This window comes from Chiloscyllium plagiosum, unplaced genomic scaffold (genome assembly GCF_037043375.1).
Source record: "Chiloscyllium plagiosum isolate Xiang-an unplaced genomic scaffold, Cpla_swu_hap1 HiC_scaffold_24, whole genome shotgun sequence".
NCBI lineage: Eukaryota > Metazoa > Chordata > Chondrichthyes > Orectolobiformes > Hemiscylliidae > Chiloscyllium > Chiloscyllium plagiosum.
The window spans coordinates 5,648,554-5,673,579 of NW_028270162.1; positions in this window are offsets into that span (position 1 = coordinate 5,648,554).

Genomic DNA, 25,026 nt, shown 5'->3' on the forward strand with positions numbered 1-25,026 from the left:
ACGGGAGGATCACACGGACACGGGAGGATTACACGGACACGGGAGGATTACACGGACATGGGAGGATCACACGGACACGGGAGGATCACACGGACACGGGAGGATTACACAGACACGGGAGGATCACACGGACACGGGAGGATTACATGGACATGGGAGGATCACACGGACACGGGAGGATCACACGGACACGGGAGGATTACACGGACACGGGAGGATTACACGGACATGGGAGGATCACACGGACACGGGAGGATCACACGGACATGGGAGGATCACACAGACACGGGAAGATTACATGGACACGGGAAGAACACACAGACACGGGAGGATCACACGGACACGGGAGGATCACACGGACATGGGAGGATCACACGGACATGGGAGGATCACACGGACACGGGAGGATTACACGGACACGGGAGGATCACACGGACATGGGAAGATTACATGGACACGGGAGGAACACACAGACACGGGAGGATCACATAGACACAGGAGGATCACATAGACATGGGAGGATCACACGGACATGGGAGGATCACACGGACATGGGAGGATCACACAGACACGGGAGGATCACACGGACATGGGAGGATCACACGGACACGGGAGGATCACACGGACATGGGAGGATCACATGGACACGGGAGGATCACACGGACATGGGAGGATCACATGGACATGGGAGGATCACACGGACATGGGAGGATCACACAGACACGGGAGGATCACACGGACACGGGAGGATCACACAGACACAGGAGGATCACACGGACACGGGAGGATCACACGGACACGGGAGGATCACACGGACACGGGAGGATCACACGGACATGGGAGGATCACACAGACACAGGAGGATCACACGGACACGGGAGGATCACACGGACACGGGAGGATCACACAGACACAGGAGGATCACACGGACACGGGAGGATCACACGGACACGGGAGGATCACACAGACACAGGAGGATCACACGGACACGGGAGGATCACACGGACACGGGAGGATCACACGGACACGGGAGGATCACACGGACACGGGAGGATCACACGGACACGGGAGGATCACACAGACACAGGAGGATCACACGGACATGGGAGGATCACACAGACATTCTTGCTAAGAGTTTGGCAGTAACCTTTGTTACTGGCTTTGCCCAGTGCAGTTAGTTTTAATCATCCTCTGGTCCATTCTGGAGCAGGCAGGAGTTGGACTTCTTACCTTGAGAAAGGGACACTACCACTGCACCAGAAGAGCCCTGTGTGGCTCAGTGTGGGTTGGATCAAGTGGTGAAAATGGATTTGTGTGGCTGCTGCCCTCAGTACAGCTAGATTGTGGTGGCTTCCATGTGGATCGGGCTGACCCTGAGGCTCCATGCAGATAGGGCTGACCCTGAGGTTCCATGTGGATTGGGCTGACCCTGAGGCTCCATGCGGATTGGGCTGACCCTGAGGCTCCATGCGGATAGGGCTGACCCTGAGGCTCCAGGCGGATAGGGCTGACCCTGAGGCTCCATGCGGATAGGGCTGACCCTGAGGCTCCATGCGGATACGGCTGACCCTGAGGCTCCATGCGGATAGGGCTGACCCTGAGGCTCCATGCGGATAGGGCTGACCCTGAGGCTCCATGCGGATAGGGCTGACCCTGAGGCTCCATGCGGATTGGGCTGACCCTGAGGCTCCATGCGGATAGGGCTGACCTTTAGGGCTCTCTAACAGGTTTGGAAAGTGAACATTCATTCCTTCACATTTGACATTCCTGAGGGAGCCCACAGCTGCAGTTCAGTGGAACGTTAAATTACAAGAACCCGCTTTGCAATAATGCTGAGGTGCTACAGGCAGCAGTCGAAAGCTGATGCATTTTGATCTGGATACAAGTTGGAAATCTGTTGACAGGTTGCTGCCTTAAACGTTGGCAGTATTCATCATTTTGCTGATTCTTGTGTCCAGCTTTGAACTCCCTTTGCAAGTAGAGAATTTGCTGCTATTTTTCACTCATCTGTTCATTTCCAATAATATTTCCAATGTAAAGGGTTCAAGTGAGGGATTTCTAAAGCTGCTTTTGTTTGAATCTATTGAGGTGGCTACACTCTCGAAGGCGCTGTGAAACTTGACTAGATTTACATCACCTTCCTGAATATTGGCCATGGCTCTGTTGGTGCTCAAACAATTAATGCTTTCAAAAAAAGTGGAGATATGGGATATTGCATGAGCTCTTTGGAGAAGAGTCACCACAAGAGCAATGGGTCGAATGGCCTCCTTCAGAGCTGTCCATTCCTCTGATGCTTTTATCTTTTTGCCAGGATCCTGTTGTCTCTCAGTTCAGCCATGACCCAATTTCTTGACAAAGTGAGCTGTGAAGTATGGTTTGTGGAGCACTATGGGTTATAGATTATCAGTAAAGGGAGGTGGGGCCAGAGTGCTTAGGGTGGCTAGGCTAGTGGCCCAGAGGGGAGTGGATTAGAAAGGGTAATAGTGAAGAAGAGTGGGGAAGGTAGTGGAGAGGGTGACTGGGAGGAAATGGGATTTGGAACGATGAGATCAGGCGTTGATGATCGTGCGGGGGGGAGGCGAATGATCAATCTTTTCTTATTCAATCGTGGGATGTGGGTGTCACTGACTGGGCCCAGCATTTATTGCCTGTTTCGAGTTGCTCCTTGAGAAGATGGGGGTGAGCTACCTTCTTGAACCGCTGCAGTCCATGTTCTGTAGGTAGACCCACAATGCCCTTAGTGAGGGAATTCCAGGATACTGACCCAGGGACAGTGAAGGAACGGCGACATATTTCCAAGTCAGGATGGTGAGTGCACAAACTCGCAGAATGGATCAGGGAACATCTCCGGTCTGTATGCAGCAACCAACCCCACCTTTCTGTAGCCATCCATGTCAACTTCCCATCTCACTTCCTCCATGACATGTCCGTTCTGGTCCTCCTCCACTGCTTCCACAAGGCCACCCTCAAACTGGAGGAGGAACACCTCCCTTCCACCTCCAAAACTACAACCAACATTGAATTCCAAACTTCTCCTTTCCCCACCCCATTCCGGGTCCAAACCTCCCAACTCGGCTCTGCCCTCTTGACCTGACCTACCTGTCCACCTTCCTCCCCACCTATCCGCTCCACCCTTCCTACTGACCTATCGCAATCATCTCCTACCTTCACCCACCTATCACCATCCCACCCATCTTTCCCCCAGCTTCACCTCCTCCCCCTATTTAATTCTCAGCCCACTTCCCCCTCCCCAGACCTGATGAAGGGTTAAGTCCGAAACATCGACTCTCCTGCTCTTCGCATGCTGCCTGACTTGTTGTGTTTTTTCCATCGCCGCACTTTATCGACTCACACGTCTCCAGCATCTGCAGTCCTCACTGGGGACTTGAAGGGGGTAGTGTTCCCATGTATCTATTGCCCCTGTCCTTCTAGATAAAAGGTGGCTATGGGTTTGGAAGGTGCTGTCTGAGGATCTTTGGTGAATTTCCTCAGTGCATATTGTAGATGGTACACACTGCTGCTACTGAGCGTTGATGGTGGAGGGAGTGGATGTTGGTGGATGTGGGGCCAATCAAGCGGGGGCTGCTTTGTCCTGGTTGGTGTTGAGCTTCTTGAGTGTTGTTGGAGCTGCCCCCCATCCAGGGGCAAGTGGGGAGTACTCCATCTGATCACGAAGGGTTGATTAGGAGAGTGATTATAGCGAGGTGTAATTAGGAGGAGAGGTGATTTGGTCCAATTTGTTGCTCACATAGTCTCACCTCTGTGGAGAACAGGCATCTCATGCTTCTTGGGAAATGATGGCTTCACACACCGCTGATGATGATGATGTTGTGATATGTTTGCCAGGCAGGAGAAGCTGTGGGCACAGCCATGCGATTTTGACCAATGTTGTAGTGAGAGAAGTTAAAAATCACACAACACCAGGTTATAGTCCAACAAGTTTAATTGGAAGCACACTAGTTTCGGAGCACTATCACCTGATGAAGGAGCGTCGCTCCGAAAGCTAGTGTGCTTCCAATTAAACCTGTTGGACTATAACCTGGTGTTGTGTGATTTTTAACTTTGTACACCCCAGTCCAACACCGGCATCTCCAAGTAGTGAGAGAAATAGAGGAAGCAGGAAAATATACCGCATTTTGTTTCAAAATCAATCTTTCCTTCACAATTGGTGTGAATGAATCTTAAAGGGTGTGTCTGTTTGCTGTCCGGCTTTTTTTCCTCTTTAATTTATTTATTTAATTTAATTAAATTAAATTAATTAAGTTGTTGGAGATTGGAGGTGTAGTGGACAGCAAAGAGGATTACCTCAAACGATAACAGGATCTCGATCAGATGGGCCAATGGGCTGAGAAGTAGCAGATGGAGTTTAATTCAGATAAATGTGAGATACTTCATTTTGGGAAAGCAAATCTTTGTAGGACTTATACATTTAATGGTAAGGTCCTGGGGAGTGTTGCTGAACAAAGAGACCTTGGAGTGCAGGTTCATAGGATAGTGAAGAAGGTGTTTGGTATGCTTTCCTTTATTGGTCAGAGTATTGAGTACAGGAGTTGGGAGGTCATGTTGCGGCTGTACAGGACATCGGTTAGGCCACTGTTGGAATATTGTGTGCAATTCTGGTCTCCTTCCTATCGGAAAGATGTTGTGAAACTTGAAAGGGTTCAGAAAAGATTTACAAGGATGTTGCCAGGATTGGAGGATCTGAACTACAGGGAGAGGCTGAACAGGCTGGGGCTGTTTTCCCTGGAGCGTTGGAGGCTGAGGGGTGACCTTATAGAGGTTTACAAAATTATGAAGGGCATGGATAGGATAAATAGGCAAAGTCTTTTCCCTGGGGTCGGGGAGTCCAGAACTAGAGGGCATCGGTTTAGGGTGAGAGGGGAAAGATATAAAAGAGACCTACTGGGCAACTTTTTCGCGCAGAGGGTGGTGTGTGTATGGAATGAGCTGCCAGAGGATGTGGTGGAGGCTGGTACAATTGCAACATTTAAGAGGCATTTGGATGGGTATATGAATAGGAAGGGTTTGGAGGGATATGGGCCGGGTGCTGGCGGGTGGGACTAGATTGGGTTGGGATATCTGCTCAGTATGGACGGGTTGGACCGAAGGGTCTGTTTCCATGCTGTACATCTCTATGACTATGACTTAATTGTCAAACAGAACTGACCCTTACTGGTGTTCTGCACTCGCCTATTGTAATCAAAGTGGATTTGCTAGCGTTTCCCAAACTGTCTCGTCCTTTAATCAGACTGCGACACCCTGCCTTCTCATTGCTTCTGGTCCTGAGCAGCTTTTACATTCATTTTGAAGCAGAAAGAATGAGAAATCCAAAACTCCAGAGAACAGGGGACTCTGGAAATCAGAAACATAGACAAAAATTGCTGGAGAAACTCAGCAGGTCTGGCAGCATCTGTGAAGAGAGAGTTAAGATAGGTCACGGGATCCGAAATGTTAACTCTGTTTTCTGTGCATAGATGCTGCCAGATTTGCTGAGTTTCTCCAATAATTTCTTATTTTGTTTCAGGAATCCAAACCTATTCTTGATCTTCAGTGATAAATAACTTCCAGTGAAGGTATTGTTGATGTCTTGGCCAAGGCTATCTCTTGTTAGCAGCTGCTGTAACTCACCATTACTCATTCTAAACTGGAGTTCCGTTATTAATGAAAATAAAGAGGTGCGGTTTCACCATAAGAAGCAAGTCTGCGTGGTTCCAAGGTCTGTGTACTCTCTCAGCAAATTCTATCAACATCATCTTTAGCGATTGGACAATCTCTTGGAACAGACTTGGGGATTTGAAAACCAAAGATGACCTTTCCATGTTGGGCTTCTGTGAACTGCTTAAATGTAGTTTCAAATCTGCCCATCAGTCTCAATTTCTCATGGAAGCATACAGCACGGAAGGAGGCCATTTGGCCCACACATCTCTGCTAGCTCTCTAAAAGAGTTATCTAATTAGTCCAGCTTCCCTGCTCTTTTCCCATATTCCTGCAAAGGTTTTTTTTTTCCTTATTAAGGACTGACTCCATTTGCTAGATTGATTACCCAGAGGGTTTTCCGAGAAGACAAATTGAACAGTTTAGGCCTAAACTCTCTGGAGCTTAGAAGAATGAGAGGGGATCTAATGGAGGTGTATAAGATGCTGTAGGAGATTGAGAAAGTAGACATAGAGGGGATGGTTCCTCTTGTGAGGCAAACTAGAATCAGATGTTGTAGTTTTAGGATAAGGGGCAGCAGATTAAAAACAGAGACCAAGAGGCATTACTTTTCTCAATGGGTCGTGAATCTTTGGAGTTTCCATGAGTGCGGTGGATGCTGGGACACTGAATAAATTTACAGGGGAGATGGTCAGATTTTTAATTAAGAATGGGTTGAAGGGTTATGGAGAGTGGGCAGGAAAGTGGAGTTGTGACCAACAAGAGATCAGCCATGATCAGAGCAAATGGTGAGACAGGCTCAAGGGGCTGAATGGCCTCCTCCTGTTCCTAGTCCTTAGGTTCTAATTCCCTTACAAAAGCTACAATTGAACATGCTTCCACCACCCTTACTGGAAGCACCTTCCACGTGGGCAGATAAAACGAAATATTCTCTTGAGGGAGAAAAGAATAGAGGGATTGATTCTGAGGTTGATTAGAGTTAAGCTGAGGGAGCACTGTGTGGGATTTCATCCTTGATTTCCTCACCTGGATGTACTGGATGAAATATTCCAATTCCTGTCTAATTATTGACAAGCTCAGCTTTGTCCTTATGATGAGGAATAAAACAGAACAGCACATAATTCTGATACAGAGCAGAATCACAGGCACAATATTAACTCCTTTCCTGCATTCCACCCCACAATGGGTGGAAGGAAGTTGGGAAATTGGAGCTGAGGGGGGGGGGGGGGGAGGACGGGTATGTTAATACACCAAAAAACATGAAATACAACCCTAACCCCAGGTACACAAACATGTTAAATGCTAAAAGTCACACAACACCAGGTTATAGTCCAACAGGTTTCATTGGAAGCACACTAGCTTTCGGAGCGACGCTCCTTCATCAGGTGGTTGTCATCAGGTGAAGGAGCGACTGTCCGAAAGCTACTGCTTCCAATGAAACCTGTTGGACTATAACCTGGTGTTGTGTCATTTTTAACTTTGTACCCCCCAGCTCAACACCAGCATCTCCAAATCATGTTAAATGCTGGCAGCTAGAGAGGTTCCCAAATATTGGAAAGGAAGGCCACTCATTGGCATGCTTATCCTGAGCTCTTACAGTGCAGTTTTACATTTAACAGACTCTGGTCTCCATTCCCAGGGATTCCAGTAGATGGGCAGTTAGGAAAAGTTAGGAAGGACAGGATGATGGAGGCTTTGAAGAGCAGAGTAAGGATTTCACAATTGAAGTGTTGCCTATAGTGTAAAAGCAGGAGCAGGAAACTGAGTTTGATGATCAGCCATGATCATACTGAACAGAGAGGCAGGCTTGAAGGGCTGAATGGCCTACTCCTATGCTTTCTATGTGTCTACGTTTCTAATCAGGAGGTGATATATTTCATTGAGCACTGGGGTAATTAATGGGTACGTGGGACTTGATTTGGATTAGGAAGTGATGACCTCATGGCCTTAGTGCTGCGCTGTTAATCCAGAGACCCAGGTAACGTTCTGGGGGACCCAGGTTTAAATCCTGCCACCACAGATAGTGGAATTTAAATTCAATAAAAATCTGAAATTAAGAGTCTAATGATGCCCATGAATTCACTGCTGATTGTCGGGAAAAACCCATCTGTTTCATTAATGTCCTTTAGGGAGAGAAATCTGCTATCTTATGTGGTCTGGCCTACATGTGACTCCAGCTCCACAGTTGACTTTTAACTACCCTCTGGACATTATCTACAGGCAATAAATACTGCCTAACCAGCAATGTTCTCATCTGGTGAATGAATAAAGGGAAATAAAAGGACATGGAGCAACAGAATTTGTAAATGAACCCCTATCTTTCTGTATTTGTAGTACAGGGAGCTCATTGCTCCTAAATTCCCATTCACTTTGACTTGTTTTTGAAGCATTCTCTTGAAGCAATATTTGAGGTTCATAATTGTAAGGCAGTTGGTAAGAAGAGTAACATAGAATTCAAGAGAAATTGTTAAACTGTGGTGAGGATAAGGATTCTGTTGTACTGCAGAATGATTGAAGTGTGTGGCACCGGTGCACTTAAGATTAGATTAGATTCCCTACAGTGTGGCAACAGGCCCTTCGGCCCAACACGTCCACACCAACCCTCTGAAGAGTAACCCAGCCAGACCCATTCCCTCTGACTAATGCACCTAACATTATGGGCAATTTAGCATGGCCAATTCACTTGGCCTGCACGAGGAAACCCACGCAGACACGGGGAGAATGTGTAAACTTCACACAGACAGTTACCCAAGGCTGGAATCGAACATGGGACCCTGGTGCTGTGAGGCAGCAGTGCTAACCACTGAGCCACCATGCCGCCCCAGGGAAGCATGTTAAAGGATGAAGAGAGGAAAAGGCTGATGAAGTGAAATAGAAAAGGGATGTGTGAAAGTCCAAGTGCAGCTCAAACACCTGGTGTTGGATTCGAGGGGCTGAATGGCCTATTTGTGTGTTGTGCATTCCATGTAAAACTGTATCAGGAAAGCATAAACCCACATGTCATTTGGAGAGAGAACAGTCAGACTGCAGTCGATTGAAAGTCAAAATCAATCCTGACAGCATTTCAGTAATTGACTGCAAAGAATTATTACTTGAGCCAGCTCACCGTTCTGTTACAAGCCTCCAAAGAAAGTTTTTATTTTATCTTTTCCACTCATCTTTCAAATGGAAGGCGCTGTTATCAGCTGAGGGATGAATCTATAGCTGGCACACTGTTATTTATTTGTTCTTGTAGTCTGTCTCAGAACTTAGGTTTCATCTCAAACCTTAACTTGTCAAGTAATTACACTGTCATTTGAGCAGGCCTTAATTTATCACCTTCTGTCCCAGTGTTTATTGAGGATGCACATTCTGTGATAACGTTCAGGCATCAACTCGTGTTGGGGATAGAGTGAGTTTTTTTCCAGGAGTACGTGGGGGTCACTGCATATTAGCTCCCAGTTACTTCAATAGAAGAAATGAAGTGAGGGATTGCAAACGGCACATTTTAATGCTTTGATTGGAGCTCATTCTGGTGATTGTTTTGGTATCACTGAAGGATTAGAAGGATAAATAAATTAAGCACTACTAAAGAGGCACCTCCTGGTTTCAAGTCCAGGATTAACAGATGTTGCCAGACCATTTGAGTGGCTGTGTTAGCTCTGTCATGTTGAGGCCACACACTCTCTACTCTGAGTCAGACAGTATCACTCTGGAAGTAGGAGAGAGTGAGGACTGCAGATGCTGCAGAGTCAGAGTCCAAAAGTGTGGCACTGGAAAAGCACAGCCGGTCAGGCAGCATCTGAGGAGCAGGAGAGTCGATTTTCAGGCATCATGATGTCCCATACTTTTTGGCTGAGTCTCACTCTGGAAGCTGGAGCACAAAACATGGGCAGGTGCTCCCAGTGCAGTTCTGAGGGAGTGCTGCACTGCAGGAGGTGCTGCCACTTGGATGTTTTGTTACACTGAGGCTTCTCTGAACCTTTTTGGTTGGCTGTGAGTGAATGTGCAACCACCATTTGGCATTTTAAAAATGAAAATGGCTTTTCCCAATGTCATGGCCAATATTTATCCTCAACCAACATTTTAAAAATGGATGATACTATCAATATAACCACAGGTTATGGAAGGTCACTGGACCTGAAACATTAACTTTGATTTCTCTTCACAGATGCTGCCAGACTTGCTGAGCTTTACCAGCAATTTCTGCTTTTGTTTCTGATTTACAGTATCTGCAGTTCTTTCAGCATTGTTTCGGTGATGCTGATCGTGGGAGGTTGCTGTATAGAAATGGGTAGCTGGGTTTCTTCCATCACTATGGTGTTTACACTTCAAGAATACTGACATTAGCGGTCAAACACTTTGGGACATCCTGCGAAAGGCACTATCAAAATGCAGGTATTTTAATCTTCCTCATTGTCATGTGTGAAGCGGTCAGGCCCTGGGCTGTACTAACCATTCACCACACAGCGATAAGCTAACCACAATGTTATGGACTCAGTGAAAATGCATCATGATGTCCCAGACTGATCGGGAAGCTCAATGACCTTTGGTTTCACTGTGAAAACTCAGGCAGTCAATCAGTCATGGTTAACAGGTCAATAGCACAGATTTATGTGATATTAAAACATAAAATTATGCAGATGCTACCATGAAAAGCTAATCAAAAGCACAAATCATTCAGAAAGCTATTTCCCAACTGGGAAGGATGTTAATTTATGTCATTGTACTTATCCCATCAATAGCTTAAAAAGGACTAATATAACAAATAGTGTATACTCTCAAAGCTGCTGTTCCTCACAATTGCCTTGTCATTAAGTTCTCTAGTCGGACTGTAAAGGGATAATTTTACTGGGTTTGTACAGTTAGAAACAGGAAGACTTGCACCAAAATATCATCTTCCACAATCTCTGGTTGTCCCAAATTGCTTTCCGGGATTTTGTGAAGTGTCATCATTGAAAAGATCAGTTTTAGGAGGATGTAATTTGCCTATTAAGTTCTACACTTGCCTTTTGAATTTTTTGCTGCTTGCAAGGTAGCAGTCGGGGGATGGAATGGGTATTGTACGGACAAAACATCAATCCAGACGGGGTTGTAACACCAGGCTTCAACTCATAATTGATTCAACCACTTTGGAAAAATGTGGGATGTCGCTTGTATACTTCCACTTCATTTCAGATCACTGAAGCCAATGAAAGTCAACACAGGAAAAAAGGTAAAGCCAACTTAGGAAGTAAACCCCAAAGAACTGCGGATGCTGTAAATCAGAAACAAAAACAGAAATTACTGGAAAAGCTCAGCAGCATCTTGAGAGAGAAATCAGGATCAAGGTTTCGGTGACTTCCTCAGGAATGTTAACTCTGATTTCTCTCTACAAATGCTTCCAGACCTGCTAAGTTTTTCCAGTAATTTCTGCTTTTGTTTCAAAGTCAACTTAAGCCACATTTTCATTAGAGAAAATGACTAGCGGTGGTCTAACCTGAGGGTCACCACATCTCATGTGAAGCGAGAGCTTGAGAAGGAGACTCCTTCATGGTAACCTCAGCTGGTGTGGGAATTGAACCCAGACTGGTGGTAATACTCAACAGCCATCCAGCCACCTGAGCTAACCAACCTCCAACATGCAATGCAAAACAAAATACTACAAAAAAAACCTGGATTGTTAGCTGAGATACACAGGTCTTTTTAATCAGGAAGAGAATCAAAGGTTATGGGAAGAAGGCAGGAAAGTGGAGTTGAGGATTATCAGATCAGCCGTGATCTTACTGACTGGCGGAGCAGACTCAATGGGCTGAATGGGTCTTATGGCCTGATAATGGTGCTTTTGATACTTTGGACAGGGACAGGGGAGGAGTGAGAGGGACACATGGTGTGGAGGCCCAGCCCAAAAGACCAATGGGGGCTGCTAATTGTGGTGAAAAAGAGATAGAGATACAGGAAAGGGTGGACATTAAGGTGTGATGGGAGGACATGTGTTCTGTCAGCCTAGAGCAAACAAAACAAGACAGAAACAAAACAAGCCGTGTGTGTGTGAGAGAGTGTGTGTGTGTGTAAGTGTGTGTGTGAGAGAGAAAGTGTGTGTGTGAGAGAGAGAAAGTGAGTGTGTGTTTGTTTTTGTGTGTGTGTGTGTAAGAGAGTGTGTGAGAGAGAGTGTGTCTGTGTGTGAGAGAGAGTGTGTGTATGTGTGAGAGAGAGTGTGTGTATGTGTGAGAGAGAGTGTGAGTGTGATAGAGACAGAGAGTGTGTATGTGAGAGAGAGAGTGTGTCTGTGAAAGAGAATGCGTGTGAGAGACAGAGAGTGTGCGTATGCGTGTGTGTGAGAGAGAGTTCGTGTGTGTAATGTGTGTGTCAGTGTTTGTATGTGTGTGTATGTGTGTGTGTGTGCATGAGAGAGAGTGTGTGTGATGATGGGGCCGGCGGGGGGGTGAGGGGTGCATGTTATGTGGAGTAGTGCTAGAAAAGAGAAATGTTATGGATCAGGCCAGACCCCCTCAAATCATTTCAAGAAAGTGGCCTGGACTCTAACTTTGCTGTTTGTTTTAAGCAAGTATAACATGGATATTCCAGGAGGGATGCAATTAATCAAACCACGTACTTTTAAACAAAACAGAATTTATTTACAAGATTACCGAATGCAACACAAACAGAGGAGAACAGAATACCAAATAACTTAACTTATCCAAAAACCCAGCAGATCATCCCAGGGAGAAAGTGAGGACTGCAGATGCCGTAGATCAGAGTCAAGAGTGTGTTGCTGGAAAAGCACAGCAGGTCAGGCAGCATCCGAGGAGCAGGAGAGTCGACGTTTCAGGCACAAGGTCTTCCCAGTTTTTGCAACAACCCCTATAAAACTGGCCTTGGCACAAAAGGTAAAAGCCAGGGTCATAAGAGAGAGATGTCGGTGATTCAGGAAGATCAGTGTGGAACTGCTTGTTTGGATTTGGCAGCTTCCACAAGTGCCTGACCGCTTTCAGAGAAAAGCTGAGCTGGGAGAACTGGCCATTCCCCTTTCATTGTACAAGTTTTTTTTTAAACTTGAAAGCCTTCTGTCTGAGGCAGTATCTGTTATTTATAGTCATACTGGCCCTAAAACCCTTCAAGTCAGACTTTTCAGAGTTTGTATCTTTAACAACTTCTCTGAAAAAAAGCTAAGGACAAAATAAACTTGTTAAAGGAGCTGCATTGTCACAGAAGGATGTAGGAAAATTGGGGGGAAGACATCGTGAGGTCAGGCTCTGAAGTTGTAGCTTTCAGTGGAAAATGTAAGTGGTCATTTGTTCCTTAGAATGTGCAAGTCTAGTAAACATATAGGCACAACGGGATCCTGGAGATAAAATACATCAATCACTCAAATTATTCCACATAACCAAATGTAACAGTTTATTTCTAGAGAAAGAAAATTTAACAAACAAGTGTTGAGTCCTGACTAGACCAAACTACAGTTCTGTCTGTCAGATGATATAAAATGATACTGAGACACTGGAAAAGTTACAGCAAAGATAAACAAGGATAATGCCAAAGACATGTGTATACACACCAGTGTAATGCATTGAAAATTGCATTGTGCATTCTGTTGACCTAAGGTTACCCTATACACATATACCAGCAGAGGGAGTCTAACAGGAGAATAAAGGAACCCTTGTTGAATAACCCACACAGTTCTGATTCTGAACGTTTGTCATTGAATCTTAGTGTTTCCTTCTAAGAACTTCAGAATCAGAGAAAGATTGACAGGCCTTGTCATGTGTAAAGAAGATGAAAGGTGACCTAATCAAGGTCTTTAAAATGATGAAAGATACGGAGGGAATGTTTCCTCTTGTGTGACAGAGGAGGCTCTCATTGTAAGGTATTCACCAAGAATTCCAGTCTGAAACTCTAATGTTTCTCTCAGAGACTGGTGAGAATATGGAACTTGCTGCAACAGCAATTGATTAAAGTGATTTAAGGGGAAACTGGAGAAGATTTGAGGGTGAGATAAACTAGACGCAATGAAATTCCTTGTGAAAAAGTAAAACTATTGTAGGAATATGTAGTTAATTTAACCTGTAACATATCACACCAGCCTGTCTTTACATCAAACCTTCAGCATAGCTAAGATGCTTCATAGGAGCATTAATATATTTCCTTGGATAACAAGTTATTTAGGGATGTATTAAGACTGACAACCAAAAGTTTTTGTCAAACAAGTCGACTTTAAATGGGAGACAGCTAGAAAGTTAAGAGGCAATGGGCAGCTAAAGCAGAGCCACCAATGGGGGTAGAGTCATTAAAATCGCTCATCAATCTGTTCAAAAGACAATGTATGCTTTCTACTTGTCAACTAAAAGAAAGCTCTTCTGCAAATATTTAATTTAAAATTAACATTGCTATTGTCACTTGTTGGATTTCCTGTCTTTATCAGCTCATGATGTCTGGGATTAGGTAAATGTTTGGTTAAGAATCTGAAATGGATAGAGCCTCATCATCGACAGAATCTTCACAATCAGAAATTGGGACAGTAGTTATCACTCACCTCCAGTAGCTCAGAGGACAGTTCAGAGTCAATGGAATCACAATTAGACCAGGTAAGGAGAGCAAATTTCCTTCTTTAAAGTGCATTTGTGAACCAGATGGGTCTTTACAATAATTAGCAAGTTTCATGGTCATCATTAGACAGTTAATCCCAGATTTGTATGTTGGAGTTAAATTCCACCATCTGCCGCGATTCAGGCTTCGTCTCTGGATTTCTAGTTTAGTGTTAATACCCTTTGCTGTGGGGCTGGAGTCACATGTAGTCCAGGTAGTGACGGGAGGACACCTTTCCTGAAGGGCACTGAGGTGGAATTTTACCACAGCCTGGCAGCAACATGGTCATTTTTTTTTTAAAGGATTTTATCTCCAGACATTTGTTTAAATGAGATTCAGATTTTCAATTGCCATGTTGGAATTTTGGACTGGCGCTCCCTGAATTACTCATTCAATAAAGCATGACCACTTGACTGCAAAACAATTTGTGATTGTTTGTATTAGTCTACATTAGGAATGGTGCGAGAGATGAAGACTGATGGAACTGTGACTCTTTGCCCTGTTTCTCCAGCTGATTGAATGATATGAATCATAATGGGAAAAGTAAACGCTTCAAGGGGTTGTGCTCATACCAAGCGAAAACCTGAAAGTTATTTTAGCAGCTGATTGAGAAAGCTTGTTGTTTGCACTGCATAATGGATTAAAGATGGAAAAGCTGGCTGTAATCTTCGCTGAGTACATGGTGACTAAGCTCCAACTAAACAGCGTAAACAAAATGTAAATAACTACTCTTAGTATCATCACCATAGAGTAACTTCTCTCAAAATATTAACATTTTCTTTCAGCTATAAATTGAGAACAGATGTGCACCAGAGGAATCTTGCTTTGCTGTTTGAACCTGGCTGAACCTGAGCCTAAACCACTAATGTGCATTTCGATTCGTTCATTCGGGCTTTTTGGCTTTTCAGCCTGTGACTTTTCATTAGTGAATGGAGCTGTGTTACTTGCAATTCAGAACCTTGCATGCATCTGTGACTCTGACAAACTCCAGTGTGCTTTTACAATGGCCAGAGTTGGGAGGTGTTGGGGGTGGGAGGGGCTGCAGCGGGAAGGAAAGGAAATAGGCTGTGACATTTTTGATCGACCAAAAGTATCTCTTGCACCTTTTATGACATTGGTACATCCCAAATGTGTCAGGGACCAAGGTTCAAATCCTGCCATGGCAGATGGTGGAAATTGAATTCAATTAAAAAAAAATTCAGGAATAAGAGCATTATGATGATCATGCATCCTTTGCCAAATGTCAGGAAAATTCATTTGATTTGTTAATTCCTTTGAGAAAAGAAATTGACAAGTTACCTGGCCTAGCCTACATGTAACTCCAGACCCACAGCAATGGGGTTGACTCTCAGTTGCCCTCTGGGTAATAAATGCAAATTTAACCAGCAAAACCCTCACCCTGTGAATGAAACAAAAAAAGGAACCAGAGTCCTATCAGACCAGACTATAGGTTTGCTCTTTCACTATAGACACAGACAGTGGGTGATGGTTTAACCTCAGGGTCACCACACCACAGGCAAGAGGTTGTGGAGGAGAGTCCTTCATGGCAGCTTCTATGGTGTACAGCTATTGTATCCACACTGTCGGTGTTTTATTCTAGATTGCAAGCCAGCCATCTAGCCAACTGAGCTAAACGACCCCCTACACTCAGTGAAGTCATAATAACTGGCATAGCATCAGCGGTGGGTGAGTAAGCCCAGTGTGGACTAGTGGAGATGGCAGTGAGTGAGCCCAGTGTGTGGGCTGGTGGAGATGGCAGTGAGTGATCCCAGTGTGGGCTGGTGGAGATGGCAGTGAGTGAGCCCAGTGTGGACTAGTGGAGATGGCAGTGAGTGAGCCCAGTGTGGTCTGGTGGAGGTGGCAGTGAGTGTGCCCAGTGTGGTCTGGTGGAGATGGCAGTGAGTGAGCCCAGTGTGGGCTGGTGGAGATGGCAGTGAGTGAGCCCAGTGTGGGCTGGTGGAGATGGCAGTGAGTGATCCCAGTGTGGGCTGGTGGAGATGGCAGTGAGTAAGCCCAGTGTGGACTAGTGGAGATGGCAGTGAGTGAGCCCAGTGTGTGGGCTGGTGGAGATGGCAGTGAGTGATCCCAGTGTGGACTAGTGGAGATGGCAGTGAGTGAGCCCAGTGTGGTCTGGTGGAGGTGGCAGTGAGTGTGCCCAGTGTGGTCTGGTGGAGATGGCAGTGAGTGAGCCCAGTGTGGGCTGGTGGAGATGGCAGTGAGTGAGCCCAGTGTGGGCTGGTGGAGGTGGCAGTGAGTGAGCCCCGTGTGGGCTGGTGGAGGTGGCAGTGAGTGAGCCCAGTGTGGACTAGTGGAGATGGCAGTGAGTGTGCCCAGTGTGGGCTGGTGGAGATGGCAGTGAGTGAGCCCAGTGTGGTCTGGTGGAGATGGCAGTGAGTGTGCCCAGTGTGGGCTGGTGGAGATGGCAGTGAGTGAGCCCAGTGTGGGCTGGTGGAGGTGGCAGTGAGTGAGCCCAGTGTGGACTAGTGGAGATGGCAGTGAGTGAGCCCAGTGTGGGCTGGTGGAGATGGCAGTGAGTGATCGCAGTGTGGTCTGGTGGAGATGGCAGTGAGTGTGCCCAGTGTGGTCTGGTGGAGATGGCAGTGAGTGAGCCCAGTGTGGGCTAGTGGAGATAGCGGTGGAGGTGCGTTTGGGCCTAGTGTGAGACCCAGTGGCACCATGAGCGGCTGCATCACAAGGTGGGCCTGAAGCAGACTCATGGTGGTGGCCGCGGAGTGGCATTTTGTCTGGTGCGGTTCCAGCTGGCATTGGTGATGTCTGAATTGGTGAAGACCACTGAGGAGTCATTCTGAAGAGGGCGTCAGTGTCGGTGTGATGGTGCCGATGAGTGGGGACTTTCTTTCCAGCGGCCATGACAAAGGGGACATGTGTTTGATCAGCAAGCCCATGGCCAAGGCAGAACACATAACAGGAAACTGTAAAGTTTGACACGTTTTCTTTGTACTTTTTACTACCTCTGAACAATGGCAGGGCCTGGTCTATTTAGAAGGTTGTTTTAGAAGCACTGAGGGTGGAAAGTGTGTAAAATGTCCTTTGGGTGGGGGAGCTCAATATCCATGACCAAGAGTGGCTCGGCAGCAGTACTACTGATCGAGCTGGTCAGCTCCTGAAGGACATGGCTGCTGGACTGTCTAGGCCATTTCAGAGGGTAATTCAGTGCATTACTTCAGGTCTGGGCCGGCTGGGTAAGGATAACTGATCATTCCTTCCCAAAGGGCATTAGCAAATGGATCAGCTGAACCAAGGAGGGGGAATTTACATCCCTGTCCCTGCTTAAAGACTAAATGGGACTTTTCCCATAATGCCTTTGACACCTGGGTATTTTCGACTGGACTGTGAGCTTGAGTTATTGAACCTAAGATTTTCAGACACAGAGACAAAGACTATTCAATGTGCCACAGCTGGACTAAACAATTTCGGGGGATGGCCTTGCCTTTCTCAGAAGGATAATTTTAATAGCATTTGGCCAATAGGAATCCAAGGGGTATGTTTTGAGAGCCCAATTGTATCAGTTTCCTCATTGGATCCTTCCTTTGAAGATGGTGAGGGTTCCTTCCTCATGACATTTCCAATATTGTTTATCCAGGAATATTTTCTTGATGAAATTCACCAATGAAGTGAAAATCAGCCAGAGATTTACACCATGAGCAATTCGAAGCAAAATGGCAAGATTGAAACAAAACATGTTCACACACACACACAATACACCATGCACACACACGCACCCACCCATACACCCCCATAGACCACACACACACCCCATACACCGCACACACACACACACACTCATACACTGCACACACACACACACACTCATACACTGCACACACACACACACACTCATACACTGCACACACACACACACACTCATACACTGCACACACATACCCGTACATTGCACACACACACACAAACCCGGCATACACTGCACACACATACACACACACCCCATGCATCGCGCACATGCACACACACCCCATACACCACACACACACACAAATCCCCCATACACTGCACACACACACACCCCACACACCATGCGCACACATACACACACCCCATACACCACACACACACACCCCATACATCGCGCAAACACCCCCATACACCGCGCACGCGCGCTCACACACACCCCATACACCACACACACACCCACCCACCCATACACCCTTTTACACTGCACACACCCCACAAACCATGCAAACACCCCCCCATACACCACACACACACCGATACACTGCACCCACACACCCATACTCCCCCATACATCGCACACACACAACCCCATACACCGCACACACACACACGCCCCATACACCGCACATGCACACACACACTGCATGCACACACCCCCATACACTGCACACACACACCCATATACCCCCATACACCGCAAACACACACACCCTCATACACTGCACACTCACACATACATACCCCATACACTGCACGCACGCACACATACCCCATACACTGCACATGCACACAAACACTGCATGCACGCACCCCCCCATACACAACAAACACACAACCCCATACACCACACACACATACACACCCCATACACCACACGCACACATACACGCACGCCCCCATACACCGCGCACACACCCCCCCCCATACACTGCATACACACACATCCCATACACCATGCATACACACCCCATACACCGTGCAAACACTCCCCCATACACCCCCATACCCCTCGGCGGCACACACACACCCCATACACCACACACACACATACATACCCCATACACTGCACACACACACACCACCGCACACACCCCCCATACACCGCAAACACACACCCCCATAGACCGCGCACCCCCCCATACACCGCGCACCCCCCTATACACCGCACACACACACCCATACACCGCACAATCACACACACCCCATACACTGCGCACACACAAACCCCATACACTACACACACACACACACGCATGCACACACACTCGCATTCTCTCTCACACACAAACACACACATATCGACAAAAACAAAGAGATGTTTATGGTTCCTAATGGACTGAGTTATAGCCTGAAGATAGACCAACAAATATCTCTCCCCTGTCTGTTGAGGAAAAATGTGTTGGAACTGTGCTCACAAAGACTTCATGACAGCGGCCTGGTGCAGTTCCCATGGTGAAAGGTACAAAGACTGGAGCTGGTGTTCTGCAACATTCAGGTTAGAACAAATTGCTTCAGAAATTATTTCCCATTGAAGTATAAAACCAGTTTATCTATTTTACATCTGCAGACTGACTCCTATACATCAAACAGACATCGATAGATGCGCTTTCTTTTAACAAAACGCCTGTCGTTTAGTGAATGTGTTTTATAAAAGTTACTTTGAAGGTTTCAGTAATAAAGCTCCATAAGTGATCACTTTAACCCTATTTTAGGAATACTAAAGTATAAATATATCAATCACCATAGAGTTGGCTCTGTCATGGGAGAGAACATGAATATATAAAGGATTACACAATGAAGATAGTTTTGAGATTCTAATCAGCAGCTGAGGATAACAGCTCTCTAAACATTTCCATTGAATTTTGATATGATCACAAATATCCAAATGTAACTGTGTTATTTTACAATGCAGTACAGATTTCTTATTCATAACTCAAGTAGAAATATATTGGAAATCATGGACAGCGTAATGCCTCAGCTTGTCTTCAGAAAGCATTCTCCACTTTTAGGTACCTTGATGTCATTGCGATGGTAAGGGTAGCAGGCTGTTCCTTCCTAAAGGACACTAGTCGCAAAGTGTGGAACTGGAAAAGTGCACAGGTCAGGCAGCATCCGAGGAGCAGGAGAGTTGACGTTTCAGGCATCATTCCTGATGAAGGGCTTATTCCCGAAACAGCTCCTCAGATGCTGTGGTTTTCCAGCACTACGCTTTTCGATTCTGACTCTCCAGCATCTGCAGTCCTCACTTTCTCTAAAGGACATCAGTGGGTGGATGATTTTAACCAAGGAGTGGGCTTTCACATTGCCATCTGTGTACCTGCTTAAAGACTAAGTGGGACTTTTACCCTAATGTCTTTGACAGTGCTGCATTCCAGCTGCTGTCCTGGGAATTTTCACCTGGACTGTGAGCTCATGTTATTGACTATTGCTTGAACCTACGATTTTCAGACACAGAGATAAAAACTTTTAAACATTCCACCGCTAACTATTTAACTAAACAATTAATATTTACAACTTCTGTCAGCCCTACAGTCAAAATTCAAAAATGAACATTACAGAAAGTGCAAGAGGAATAAATGTATTTCCTTGTACCACATTCCACTCGAAGATGCGTTAATACAAATTAAGTAGCCCTTGATGTTCATAATAAATGTCACCTGTCAGGGTGACAACCCCAGAAGTTCAATGGTATCTAAACTCTCCATGCATTGTGGCTGGGTGGCCTTAGACAGTAATCTTTCCCCATTATGCTGGTTGCCTCAGGCTTCAGGATCTCCTGCAGCACATAGTCCTGTGTGTTGTAATGCACCAGTAAGGAATATTCTCTCAAGGCCATCTCTCTGCACTGCAAGGTTCAGGCAGCTTGACTGTCACCTTTGGGACTTGGCTTTTCTCCGAAGTCAGAACTGAATTCAGTTTAGAGTCAACCAAAACAGACATTGCTGGAGAAACTCAGCATGTCTGGCAGTATCTTTAGAGAAAAAGCCGAGTCAATGTTTTGAGTCCAATGACCCTTCTTTGGAATCCTTCAATTTTTTGGGGGGCAAAAATATGCTTTATTCATGAAAAAGAAATCTTTATGTACATACACAGTTAGTAAAGGAGTTTTGATCTACAGTAGAACCTCGATTATCCGAACAAGACAGGCGAGGAGTATTTTGTTCTTTAGGGCGGCACGGTGGCTCAGTGGTTAGCACTGCAGCCTCACAACACCAGGGTCCCAGGTTCAATTCCAGCCTCGGCTGACTGTCTGTGTGGAGTTTGCACATTCTCCCTGTGTCTGCGTTTCCTCTGGGTGCTCTGGTTTCCTCCCACAATCCAAAGATGTGCAGGTTAGGTAAATTGACCATGCTAAATCGCCTAAAGTGTTAGGTGCATTAGTCAGGGGTAAATATAGGGTAGGGGGAATGGGTCTGGTGGGTTACTCTTCGGAGGGTCGGTGTGCACTTGTTGGGTCGAAGGGCCCGTTTCCACATTGTAGGGACTCTCATCTCTAATTGATCATTCGGATAATCGATCTGATCACAAACAAGCGGTAATTTGAGTGGTGGTTATCAAACATGCTTTGGTTATCCTGCAGTGCATGCCATAATGCTGTTTAACTGATAACTGAATGCCGAGTTGCCTAATGATGTTTCTACAGGATCTTGAGATCTTGTTCGGATAATCCGAAATTTGGATAATTGATATTCGGATAATTGAGGTTATATTGTATACAGTTTTTAAGTACAGCAAAGAAAATAAATATGGGGGTTTAACTTTCTCCATAGTTGCCACCAATGTAAAGGGATTTCTTAATTATGCTAGGTATGAGGAACTATTTACGTGTATTTGAGTCACCAGGAGGGTCCGATAACCGAACGGACCCCAATTTACCTTCTGCAGGAAGATCTCAGACAGTGGTCCCTCAGCACATAGTCTTGGACCTTGGAATATGTCCATCTGCAACACTCACTCAAAGGTTAACTCCTTCAACTGGAACTGAAAATGTGTTGCTGGAAAAGCGCAGCAGGTCAGGCAGCATCCAGGGAACAGGAGAATCGACGTTTCGGGCCTAAGCCCTTCCTGAAGAAGGGCTTAGGCCCGAAACGTCGATTCTCCTGTTCCCTGGATGCTGCCTGATCTGCTGCGCTTTTCCAGCAACACATTTTCAGTTCTGATCTCCAGCATCTGCAGACCTCACTTTCTCCTCCTTCAACTGGAAGACCAGAAAGTTTCGGGCAGACCAAAGAGCGTCTTTCACCGAATTGATGGAACTCCAGGCACAGTTGATGTTTATCTCTGTGTGTGTCCTGGGGAACAGCCCATGGAGCACGAAGCTACTTGAGTTGAACTTGGACACAAACCATTGCATCTCCCTCCAGAACTTATTTGTAAAAATAACTTTCCTGAAGGATGTGTTGACAGTCTCTACCCTCTCGCACTTGGAGGGCAGCGTTCAGTGGCGCAGACAACCCAGGCGCACGTGAAGGATCTTACAGGTAATGCCCTTCTCACCAGCATCCAAGCGATGTCTTGGTGTTTGTGGGAAAGTTCTGGTGATGAGACATTCCGCCAAATGGCTTTGACAGTTTGCTCAGGGAACCACATGACAAGATCCTTTTCCCTAAGGGTCTCAGGGACACACTATGTGCTGACCATTGCCCGATGGACTGGTGGTCAAAGGTGTTTCAATAGGCAACTTTTTCCACCAGGGACAGATGATATGGAACAGTCCAACTACTTTGAGTATTCCGCAGCAGCGAGGCCAGTCCCATCCTCTGCAACACTGGGGACAGGTGGAACCTCAGGACATAGTGACACTTAGTGTTTGCGTATTGAGGGTCTATGCACAGCTTGAGGCAGCCACAGACAAAGGGGGCCATCAGGGTAAGGGTGGTGTTGGGTTTGTTATTCCCCCCTTTGACCAGTACTAGAATCCTCCACACATGCTGTTGAGAAGTGTGGCGCTGGAAAAACACAGCAGGTCAGGCAACATCCGAGGAGCAGGAGAATCAGAAATGAGGCTTGTGAGCCAAGGGGGCTGAGAGATAAGTGGGAGGGGTGGGGCTGGGGGGAAGGTAGCTGAGAGTGTGATAGGTGGATGGAGGTGAGGGTAAAGGTGATAGGTCAGAGAGGAGGGTGGAGCGGATAGGTGGGAAGGACTGCCAGACCTGCTGAGTTTCTCCAGCAATTTCATTTTTTTTTTGGTTCAGCATCCCAGCTCTTTGTTTGATTTTTATGACACTTAAATGAGACTGATTGAACCTTCCCGAAGATCTGACTTTGTCTGAAATCAGGGAATCTTGTTAACTGGGTTAGAATGACTGAGAATAAGCAGGGCTTTTAATAAGCTCAAACTGAGTCCTGTGAATTCCTGGTTGGTGAATAATCAACATTGTCCATTCAAGGTGAGTGCTTGTGAATCGAGGTCAATGGAACAGTACATGAAATAAACCAGATGGAGCAGTCAATCAGGGTTAGTTCAGATTGGATAGAATCTGGATCAATATCAGAATGTTAATGGAAATAGCAGGAAGCTGGGAACCTGTGAGTTTCCAGTGAGTTCACAGCCTTATGCTGTAGCGTTAAATATCGATGAACTGCAATTGCCAAATGCTTCCTTTGTTTTGTTCCTGAACTTCCCTAAATCTCTTTACCCTCATGCTTACGATAAGTGCAGAAAGGGCAGTAAAGTAAGATGGAGTTGGACAGAAACCAGGGAGCTTCTCAAGGGTCTGTGGCACTCCCCAACATTAATGAGGAACATCTCACTAATTTCTCCTCAACATTAATGAGGAACATCTTGTTAATTTCTGCTTTGCCTCGTTATTTGTTCTGGACCATCTGCATTGCTCAGTCAATATTCTCAAAGCAGTCCATTTACTTTTGAGTTGAACATCGACCTGTCCAATGGGGGAATGAGACTTGAGAATTGATAATCGTTTTTCTTTTATGAGAGATGTCCATCAGCTTCACAGAAAAAAAGAACATTTATGTAAGTGTATTTTCATGGCATCAGGAAATTCCGGAGCTTAGAAAACACTCTTGTAGTGTTGAAAGAAAAAAAGCAGCCATTTTGTGTACAGCAGAATCCAATGGAGCAGCTGAATGTTGCAAGACCGTAAGAAATAGGTGCAGGAATCAGCATTTGGACACTTGATGGTGCTGCACCATTCAACATGATCATAGCCTGTCTTTTACCTCAGCGACACCTTTCTGCCCTCTCCCCTTGTCCTTTAATTCCCTGATTAACAAAAATCTGTCTTCCTCAGTCCTGAACATACTCAAAGACAGAGCAATCACAGCGCTGTGGGATGGAGAATTTCACAATGACAGAAGCAATTTCTTCTCAATTCAATGGATTCTCATGCTAAGGCTGTGGCCCCTAACTGAAGATCATCCCCAATCTTCTTCCCTCCCACCCCCACTCACCCCTCACCCCATCACCCCACACTGGACAGTAGTCACATTGTCAAGTCCCTGAATTGAGGGATAATGACACTGTGATAATGAACAGACAATTTGTTCTGAGACCTTGCTAGAGGGATGACAGTTGGCCAGGACATTGGGAGATCTTATCTACTGTTCTTTGAATGATATCATGCAATCTTTTACACCCCCCTCAACGTGCACAGCCTCCACTTAGCATCTCTCCTGACCAACCTATTCAGGCATCTCACTTTCATGGCTGGTAAGATGTGAGGCTGAACCTTCTCTCCTTAAGGTGAGGATGCTACCATCGAGCAACAAGACCCCACTGTTGCTACTCTGTCAGTAGAACCACTGGATTGCAGTCATCAATAGGAACTTAATGAGGGTTTCTTTGTGGAACTATTCGTGCACAATGATTAAAACACTGGAAAAGAGAGTCAATCAAATGGCTGATTAGAGAGTGCTCATTGTTTGGTTGTTTAAACTGCAATCACAAACCCTATTTAGAATGGCAATCAGTTTGAATTGGCTTTTAGCATCATCTGAACAGCTGATGACAGAGTTGAATTTCAATGAGATGGTCCAGAATAATGAGTCCCGATAGCTCCTCTGCTAGCATTGAATGAGCTGGTGGTACAGTGTAATCTTATTGGGCTCAGAGGTACAAGACTCATGCTATGGGGATATGGGTTCATAAAT